Genomic DNA, 11,000 nt, shown 5'->3' with positions numbered 1-11,000 from the left:
TGTTGAGGTCTGGAAAAGTTGGCCAGGTTGCTACAACAGAAAAGCTGAAGGAAAAGTGACTGCATTAAGGCCCACTAGCACTCCCAGAGTTCATTGGAGCAAAGAACAGGTGAATGTATCCCGTGGACTGGAGGTGGGCGACGGGTAAGAGAGCTTGGGCTCAGAGTCATCCTGGGTTCTATGCAAGAGGGCTGCAGAAACAGATTGGACACCTTGCCATATTTCTAGTGACTAAAGAAAGCATAAGTGAACAGGTAGAATAGAGAGAGAGTCGCCAAGCTCCAGAGAATTGGTTGGGTTCTCAGAATAACCCACTAAAATGTCCCTCAGTAGAATTAGCTCTAAGCATCAGCCAAGCCCAGGTAGTCCTGCTCCTATATGATCAAAGAATTGCTGTCCCCCCTACATCTCCCCTTCTACCCAGCTCCATCCCTGGAAGGGTCAGAAAACTTGGACTTATGAGAGGGAAGAAAGAATGCAAGCACTGGTAGAGTACAGAGAAGAAGCTGATCATGCTCCAGGGGAAAGGAGAGATCTCAACTTTTCATTCACATTTGGAATTTTGTTTGCTACATGGAGCTGAACATTTTAATGGTAGTGAGGCCATTTATCAACTTAAATTAGCTGTGGGGCTCACACATTTCCATTTTCATCCAGGGGTAGGAAAAGAGCTAGCTCTACTAAATACACAGGGACAGTGCCGTATGCTCTCGTCCCATGAGTTGTGTTTGTACCAGGTAACAGTTACCTGTAGATGTGAGAGAAAGACAAAATAGAAGAAACCCTTGACTTCTTGAGGTTTCACTTCCTATCTCCCAGATGTCCTTCAATTTTTACTTTGTTTTAATGGTTTTTCTTTAATAGTTTTCTTTCTTGCAAAGTCTAGTGACACTTTCCTGTCACAGCTTCCACATGATTTCTTTCCTTTATTCTCTCAAGGTTTCTTCCATTGTTTTAGGTTACTGCCCTTAAATTAGGCAATCAGTTTAGCTCTGCTCTTCTCAGTTTGATGTGCTCACTGTCCCAGCTGTGACATTTGCAGTAGTCATCATACCAGCACTTTCTTCTTCATAAAGTACAGAACCTTGAGAAGGAACAGTCCAAGGACATGGCCCTCCAGCAGCTGTGGGCACCCCAGAGCCAGGGCGTTCGGTGACAGCACTCTCTTGCTGCCAGTGACTGGCCAACACCTCCATATTCATTTGAAGTTGTAGGCTACTCATTGAAAATGAAACACCCTTAGTAGATTGCAACTTTCAGCCCTTGCCGTGAATCATTCCAACCCCTTAAATTAGGCAATCAGTATGGCCCATAGTATGGCTCCATGTTAGTTTGGAGTGCTCCTCCCACATAGTTATAAATACTCTGTAGGCAGAGAGGATCAGGTTTCAACTCCTAGCTCCACTCTAACAATATGTATTTTTCCAAGCTGAGGATGATAACTTCTACCTCTCTCAATTGAGGACAATGACGCCACCCATTTATCAAATGAGTGAATAGGTATAACGTGTTTAGCAAAGTGCTAGTCTTTACAGAAGCATTTGCTAAGTATTAACTAGGTATGATTATTTTAACCCTGGGTCATTTTAATCACAAATTTATCTATCTCTATGTTCCCAGGCTATTAGTTACTCCTCCTCTCCCTCCTTTTATTTGGGCAATGGTGCTTTGATTTACTTCCTATTATTAAGGAACTCACATGGGTCTTTGTTTCTAGGCCAGGGACTTCCACTTAATCATCTGCAAAGATAGTTTAAATGGGAACTTAGGACTTAGTTCCCTTCCCATCTAACTTAAAGCTAAAGCTAGAAAATAAGGAAGAACATGGTTGAATTATAGAATTTTAGAATAGGGCTCCTTAAAACCTTAACTCTTTCATTTCACACACTTTGTTGATGTTTCCTTTTTGTGTCCCTTTTTAACTAGTTGACTTTTTAGCACATGGAGGGGTTTAAAATACTTCTTTAAATGGCAGCTGCTTTGGACTCCCATTTCTTAGCCTCCATTGACTTTGGAATCCTCGGTATTCCCTTTCCAATACCACGTAGCACTAAAATTTTTTTTGGCTCCTTGTCCGGCGCCTTCTCACTCGATCCCGCGCGTCCTGTCCTCGGCCGGCAAGGAGAACAGAGGGAAAGAGGGAGAGACACAGACAAACTGACACTTGAGGCATACAATAGCAGTGAATGCAAGCCTTTTACTGGAGCCAGGAAGAAAACTTTCTCTATTACATATTCCACACGAGGCCCTATACCCCGCGGGAGAACAACCTCTATGCGGCCGTCAGGCACGGCTCCCTGTGGGCTGTCTCCCCGAGGCTAGCCCGGGTAATTTCTTATATACAACAGTTACAACCAATGTGCTGGCACTACGTAAGCGTGTACAATAGGCTAGCAGCAACCGCTGCCTCATGCGTCATATGCGGAAGCAGGATACGGGCGCCATCTTGGCTCAAACGATGGGCGGGGGCTACTCTAGAGCAGGTCGCGGCGTGTCCACTAGGCCCTAACCCGGAAAGCGGCTCCCCACAGCTCCTGGTAAGACTCTACATTTCTTTTTATTCCAGGTAGAATTAGGATCCCAAATGTGCATGTTCTAGATGCTTTTGTTCCCTGATGATGGATAAAGGAAGAAGAAACAGCATCTATAAGAAGAGTTCACTGTGGTGGGTAAGCAGGGTGAAAGGAAGACAGTGGACCAAATACCTCAAGAGGTTTCAAGAACAGACATAATCCAAGAGGCACAAGAAGATACACAGAACTCATCAAATTTTCTGAATGCTGATTGTTTTCCATGATCACTTTGTCAGATGTTTTATCCCATGGTATTAAAGTAGAATTTCTTGTAAAGAAAAAAATAGGTCTGTTGGGATTTGTAACCCAAATTAATTTTGAAAGATTAATAGCTTTATTTTTATTGTTGTTATGGGATAGCTCTGGGAGGGGGGGTGCAGGGGAAGCTGGGTTGTTTGCTTGGTGAATGCATATGAATATTTTATCACTTTGACAGGGAGCTGTCAGAGAAATTGTAGGTACATATGGGAAAATCCATGCAATGTTTTTCTACCTTAGCTGAAGAGCACAGTGCTTTTCTTCACCTATGGTTTTAGCTTAAAATCTATTTTGTAAATATGGTAGCTTGAAGCTATGTGAATACCCGAGAAAAGCATGTTCTTAAAGCTAATCCATTCCCATGGGTGTGGACCCTTGTAAGTAGGATCTTTTGGTGAGTGGGATCTTAAGTTTATATATGACCCACCTCATTCACAGTGCGTCTTTATCCTCTTATTGGAGTCTTTATAAGAGGATGAAAGACAGAGAGAAGACACAGAAAAGATCCCAAGAGAAGATGAGAGAAAAAAGCCAGAGAAGCTGAGAGACAGAGCAGGCGGAAGCTGAAAGCAACGAAACCTGAAAGAGAAGGACCAGCAGACACCAGCCACGTGCTTTGCCATGTGACAGAGAAGCGAAAAGAAGGCATCGCCTGTTGATGCCTTAATTAGGACATTTTCATGGCATCAAAACTGCAAACTTGTAAGGTAAAAAGCCCCATTATAAAAGTCAACCCATTTCTGGTATATTGCATTTAGTCAGCTTTAGCAAACTAAAACAGTAGGAAAAAAAAGTAATTATAACAAAATATACATTAAAATAATCATAAGGGTTAAAAAATTCTTCTCAGAATTTTAGTTAAGACTCAAATAGTCTTGGTTTAATGAATTTGCAGTTTTAATATAACTAGTTTTCAACTCCCACACTATTCACAGCAAGAAAGCTAATGAGCATACAAGTAGTCTGGATTCTTGTCCCTTCAATTGCCTTTGCATAAACCCCAAAAAGAAGAGTCTAGAGATAACTTCTTCAGTAGCAGTAGAATTTAATATGGGCTATATTATGGTGAGATTAATTATAAGGACCCCAGTGAGGTCCTAGTCCATAGGTTAATTTTCACAAGATTGGTGAGCTTATTCAATTTTTCTTACTTACATGGGCAAGTACTACTGTTCTATAATAAACATTCTATCAAAATATAATTTTCGATGACCTACCTTTGAGGTAACGTAGCCTTATGTTTAAGAGTTAAATAATATGAGCAAAACTAAAAAACAGAACAGCTTGTTCCTTACCCTATGTCAAACTCATATTTATAAGACAAGGCATGACCAAGGTCAAAGCTTGACTGATTTGTCCATTAAAGAAACAACAAGCCATTTTAGATTTAGATGCTTTATTACTTACACAGGCAGAAAAAAGAAGAGTACACCAAAGGTGCCAGCTCCCAGTGAACTTTGTCCCACAGACCAAAAGGGACAACACCAAAAAAAAGGGAACTGATGATGACGGTAATACAATTTGCGTGATACCCTTTTGCAGAGGAGCCAGTTCTAGATTGTAGCCAAGCAGTTTTAAATTCCTCAGCTTGATTCTGAGGGGCAGGCAGAAAGCCCCATCCCTCATTATGGAACCCAGGAGGTGATGAGAAACTGTCTCATGACAGGCTCCCAGGAGAGATGGCAGGCGGAGGGCAGATGGCCTCAGAGCAGCTTCTCCCAGCCTCCCGTCCTTCCCTGCTGCAGGAGGATCACAAGGTGTTCTGTCCAGATACAGGTCAGTTGCAGTTCTAGCCTTTGCCTATTTGGATACATGTGAAGTCACCAGGGCTTCATGCCACAGCTGTTCTCCTGTATTTTTCTTAGTAAATGAGCTAGATAGAAACTCAGTTCAGGATGACAAGACACACAGATTGAATAAATGAATTTTAATGAAACTGGACCTTAGTTCGCCTGCTAATACTTTTTATGTATTTTATAACTTTATGTATATTTGTGGTAATGGTTATGTAAATATTGTCTATTCCTTTATTTATCCCGACTGATGTGTCATGACTAGGTCAGTACTTTTAATTCTCCTATTTCCTTTCAAGTCTTCTCATTAACTATCATTGTGATTTGTGATGTATGCTCTCTTTAATTTTAACCAAGTTTGAATTTTAAGTTTATAATATTTATTTCCACATACTCCACACTAGATCAAACTTCCCATCAAGAATGTTTGTATTAATCTGGATTCTCCAGGGAAACAGAAACAACAGGATATTACAAGATTTATTATAGGAATTGGCTCATACAACCATGGGGATTTGCAATTCTAAATTTAGTAGAGCACAGTGCAAGCTGGGAACTCAAATGGTTTCAATGAATTTCCCAGAAGCTGGCTAGTTGAAGTAGAGAGAGGAAATTCTCCTTTCTGACTGCTGACCTCATCAGTTCTGTCTTTAAAACCTACAATTGATTGGATGAGACTTCTCTCTTTGCTAAAGACAGTCTCTTTTATTGACTGTAGAAGTAATCAGCCTAAGATGAAACCAACTAATAATTCAAATCCACAAAATATGCTCACAGTAACAATCAGGCCAGTACTTGCTTGACCAAACAACTGGACACTATAACCTAGCCAAGTTGACACATGAACTTAACCATCACAACATTCAAAAGAGAGTTACAAACACTAAACACAAGCAAAACTAAGTTCTAAGTTTCAAAATTTTCAATAGTTTGCAGAATTAAGCCAATATTTCTTTCCTTTGTAAACGTATCTTCCAAAGTTTGATACAATAAGACAATTAACTGGAAAATTAGTTGATATTTGAAGATATTGCTTTTATCTTTTTGTCATAAGAGTATCTAGATGAAGCGAGAAGGTGTACCCCTTAACTGGCCAGAGTTATTCTGTCTGTTTGCTAAAGGATGCTTCTCAGGAAACACAATAAGGTAGCCAAGAATATGGTGGAATGCTGTATTCCTTTTGACATATTTGAAAAAACAAAACTTTAGTAGTCATTTTAATGCTATTTAAGAGGTAAGCTTTTCAATAGGAATTAAGAAAATAATGCTTTTCTAATGTTCTTTTCCCTTGTCAAAATGTATGTAGTTCTAAAAGAAAATACATTTTGGATGGTTCAGATTATGACACATTTCTTAATCAAACAAATCATGCCAAGTTCCTAGTGGGCCCACTTCTCATTTTGGTATAATTCCCAGAGCTAAGTCTTTAATATGAGAGGTAGATTGAGGGGTACTAAACTAATTTATACTTCACATTTGGGAAACCAGATCAGAATAAAAATTGTCCCTAAACTATTAGAAGAAGATATGTGCCTGTATTTTTCAATTGCTGTTTCTTATTTTTTAAATTAAAAATTTTTAATTTTATGAAAATTTTAAAACTTTGTATATAGTTTAAAAAGTCAAATAAGGCATATTAAAAAACAGCTGCTTCTTGCTTCCACCTTTCCCCTACTCTGAATCTGGTCTCTAATAAAGTATGCCAAATTCACTAGAAGTTCTTTGTTGTTTTTTTTTTTGTTTTTTTTTTTTTTCAGATACTGGCCTCTGTTTTTCTAAATTATATTCTTTTGGTGCCATGTCTTAGTTTTACAGTTTTAGATATTTTAGACATAATTATACATTAGCTAACTAATTCTCAAGATGAAAATCTAGTGTCTTCACTTTCTCTTCCCACTCTTCCTGTTACATTATTATAATATGTAAATATTTGTTTCTACTAAGCCTAAGAGGGTACCATGATTATATTTCCTTTCTTGAATATATTTCTTGAATATATATTTCTTCTTTTTTGCTTTCTCCTGGGGTTAGAAATTGCCTAATTTATTCATTTATTTATTTTTCTCCATGACTTTCTCTACATTTCTTTCCAAAGGCTCCTAAAAATTTGTAAAACCTTTCTAAATCTTATTTTCTCACAATCAAAACCAACAGCTGACATACCTATTCCGTCTTTTTCCTGGTAACCTCCCTACAACTTTCTATTCTATTCTGGGTACTTTGTGCAAGTCTTGCTCTAGAATGGCCCTTCATTATAGTCCCTTTACTTCTCTCCTGAATTAGATACACTGGATCCTAAATTCGGTTTTCTTTAATTCCTTTTCTTGTTTTTTTCAGTTTCCTCCCTCATTTTGGTGACACACATCCTCCAATAGCTTTTTAAGAAAGGGATAATTAATTTTGAGAATTTGGATGACTAAAAATGTCTTTATTCTATTCTTATTCTTAACTATCAGTCATTTATCTTGTTGTTTCATTACTTTCAAACTTCCAGAGTTTTTGAGAAATCCAAAGATATTCTGATTTTTGTATGTAACTCCTGATTTTTATATGTGACCTTTTGATATCCTCTCTGAAAGCTTTTAAGAGCCTTTCTTTTTTCCTGATATTCTGCAATTTCATGACAATGTGCCTGGGTGAGGATATCCTTCATTCATTTTTCTAGACCCTCAGAGGTCCTCTTTAGTCTAGAAACTGATAACAGGTTGCACATGCAAGAGACTTAATGAAGGAAATGCCTGAGAAGGATAAAGAGGAAGGAGCAGGACTAGGCAGGGTGAGACTTTTGACTACTAAACTGGTATGACACATGTGGGCGGAAAGGAGAGTAGCAACAGAGGAAGACTGGGTGGAAGAAGTCAGACTGCAATGCAGTTCGAAGAAAGTTTTGGTCTGGTTGATGGCAGCCCTCAAGTCAAAGTTTCCCATCAGAGAGATCCTGCACCCCACACGTACATGCAGCTGTCAGTGAGGGAAATGTGGACTCGGTGTGAACATGGTGGTGGATTCAGAGGTGCAGCGGCTGGGGCTGCAGTCAAATATGCTCCCCACAGCAGGTTCTCTTTAGGGGAATACGAGCAATGGATCTCCATGGCTGCCATGTCTACCCTTGTTCTATACAGATCTGCCTCCACCCTCAGATTTGGAAAGCAGCTCTTTCATGTTTCCTGTGGGTCTCTCCTTGAGAGGAAACATAGAAGAGGGAAGTTAGTGAGGTAAACTAGGGCATCTTTTGATGCAAATTGGTCTCAAAGTATCAACTGGTACTAATCCTCTCCCACATCCACTATGCATTCTTAATTTTTCTGCCACTTAGCTGTCACCTTGGCAGGTCTTGGTGACATTCCTGTTGGTGTGACCAAAATCATCATTCCTGAAGGGTCTGAGCCCTTGGAAATCAGACTTTTCTCAGGTTGGGGTTGTGGCACATGTCCATTTAGAGTTACAATATGGAAAGGAAGTACCTGGAAGCACCCAAGTGTATCTTCTGGATTCCACTCATATTCCTCCCTGTCCCTGTTGTTTAAAAACAACCCCACTCCTCTGGAAGACCAAGGTTATTACTTTGCCAAGATGGAAAGGCTCCTGGATGGAAAGAATTGTGGCTGTATGAATATTTTCATTTGAAAGATATTTCTAAATTTAGGATATTTGGAATCTGTGTTGACTAACAAAAAAAGAGGAAAACTATTTTTTAATGTGAAATGGGATGGGGGAGGGATAAAATCTATCTGCTATCTTCTACAAGGTGAAAAACTCAAGGCCCAGTCTTGTCAGCAGAAGGAGAAGCTGCCTATTCAATCACAGTTAGAGCCACTGAGGGATGACAAGCCTTTTTGTCTACCCCCTTCCGGTAAGTTAGGCCAGCACTGAAATTATTCCAGATTAATAATTTTCACTTCTATTTTTGAGCTCTTTATGGAAATTCCATATTCTCCCTCCTCAATATTTATTTTTAGCATTTAATGACCTGTAGAATAAAAAAGAAGCCTTGCAATATACTAATTGTTATTATTTTGTATTTATAAAACCCATGGCAAGAGAGTCTTCCAGACATGACTAACTTCACTTTCAGATGACTATGGAAATTGAAAAATTGTTCATCTTTACTTAATGTTCTAAATGTCCTGGCCCACATGGACAATTCTGTATTCAGTCACCAGTCCCCACACTGAATTGAGAAGCACTGCTCCAGGAAAGATGCTTCTTAAGTCTATTTTGAATAGGAGTAGACTTCAGAGTATGAGTGGAATATGATCTGAAGGGCTGACTCTGTGAATCAGACTTCAGGAACCACAGTGAATTATCTGGCAATTAAGCATACCCCATTGATAGAGCCTGAATCCCAGATTGGCCTCAGGCCTTTGCTTTAGGATTAGGAAAACAGCCAATGGAGCCTGAGTGGTTTTGTTCTAGTGACATGGTTTCCACCTACCACGTTCCTCTATAATCCTCTTTCAATGGGAGGTGGTGTCAGAATGCCACTTCCGCTACCATGCTTTAGAAAGCAATAGAACTCAAGATGTTTATCCTGAGTCTTCTGAATCCAAGGGTCTTCCATTCTAAGACTCACAACAAAATTCAAAACAGTGCTCTTGGAGCAGAATTTCAAGGGAAGCCCCTACAAAGCCCGCCAACTGCATGGTTTTCAGAAAAAGGAACTCCTGCTTCAGTCTTTTGAAACCTGATTCAAGTAAAATACCATTCTCATACCAGACTTTGAATCACACTTCCTCTGTCCACACGGTTTCTACAGTGTTGCCAGAAAGAACATTTACCCCTCTACTTCCTGATTTAAAAAAAAATCTGGCTGGCCTATTTTTAATATGCTAATTATCTCCATCTGTAGGCCCTTCCTAGCCTCTTTAGCTTTTCTTGGCTCGATCTCAGATCCCAAAATCTCTTCTAAGGAAAAAAAAAAAAAAGGAATCTGCCTTACAGCTAGAGGCCAAGGTACATAAAAAGAGAAAATTGAAACTTTCCATAACTAAATATAAATGTGGACGCAAATTAACGCTAAATCTATTTAAAGATAATAAACTAAACAGGAATTTGTTTCTTTTCACTTTTCACTTGGTTCCTGTGAAAAATAGTTCCCCAAGATACTTCAGTCGTGGATACTCTTTCATACATTTTCCCAGATATATAATAAAGTCGATACTTAAATGAATATTTTAATGAATCAGTGGACCATCACTTACCATCATGGTAAGTCTCCAGGCTTTCTTACTGATCATGGTAAGTCTCCAGGCTTTCTTACTGATCATGGCTATTTTGACTTCAGATCATATATTTAGCTGTAAAAATTACATGGGTTACCTCATGAAACCTAGTATTGTGTGATGAGGGAAATAATGACATCTTTGAAAAATGAACTACACTTTAAAAATAATGAGCTTTCTTTGGCTCCTTGGAATTTTTTTTTTTTTTAACTGAGGTAGGAGAGATTAAAGCAAAGCTCCATCGTTTTTAAAAGAAGCACCATTTCATGTTTTCTGTTTGGGCAGAAAGTGGATGGACTGAGATTGAAATGGTATAATTTCCTGACAGATGTGTGAAGACATCTTCTTAACCAATTCATGGGAAGCAAGCCTTTGTTTTCCTGTGAATATTCTAAAAATCAGAGAGTGACCTTTCTTTGTGTTTTAACCATCCAAAAATCTTTTGGAAGCCCCAAAACTATTTCAAATCCTACTAAAGTCCATTTTCACCCTCCCCACAAAAGACTGTTTTGGTTGATTAGTCAAAACAAAATTCTAGGGACAGGTATTATTTGCTGGAAGAGAAAAAGCAAAACAAAATAGAAAGCAGAGTCTGTGGCTATGACTGGCTTGTGATTTAAATGCCATCATACTTATTAAAACTTCACTTTCAACCCTTAAAACAAAGAGGCTAGACTCAATACTTCTCAAGTATTCCCTATGAACTATAGCCCTAAGTTGCTTACAGCAAATATGTTTGTTGAATCTTTGTGTTTTACCTTAATGATTTGAGCAAATTTTATACCCTAATTACTTTATAATATTTTAAGATTTGCTTTAACACAAAAATAAGACTTAAATTCTTAACTGTAGAGTAAATATCAGAGAGCTCTCTGGCACACTGCTATCTACCTCAATTTGAAAAGCATGGCATGAGATACGTGCTCTATAATCATAGAAAATGAAATAAAACCACATACAGCATCCACTCTCTTTTAAAAATGTATTCACTTCCAATTACTTAAGTAATATAGGAATACATGCTTATTGTAAAAACTCAAAAAAAAATACTGAGATATACAAAATAAAAAGTTAAAGTTCATCATTACTCCCTTTCCTAGAGATAACCACTATAAATAATTTGGTGAGTGTGGTAGATCGAATTGTACCCCAAC

General features: G+C 38.4%; 1 long non-coding RNA gene across 1 annotated transcript in view; it reads left to right on the top strand.

Moving 5' to 3' along the window:
* The first annotated feature begins 4,445 nt into the window (after positions 1 to 4,445).
* The window catches only part of LOC119535577, a 45,234-nt gene continuing 38,679 nt past the window's right edge, over positions 4,446 to 11,000 (top strand). Inside the window, exons 1-2 of the long non-coding RNA XR_005217208.1 lie at positions 4,446 to 4,607; positions 8,373 to 8,477. This is a non-coding gene — a long non-coding RNA (uncharacterized LOC119535577). The remainder of the gene's footprint in view (positions 4,608 to 8,372; positions 8,478 to 11,000) is intronic.

Source organism: Choloepus didactylus, chromosome 5 (assembly GCF_015220235.1).
Source record: "Choloepus didactylus isolate mChoDid1 chromosome 5, mChoDid1.pri, whole genome shotgun sequence".
NCBI lineage: Eukaryota > Metazoa > Chordata > Mammalia > Pilosa > Megalonychidae > Choloepus > Choloepus didactylus.
This window is presented reverse-complemented; position numbering and strand designations above follow the sequence as displayed.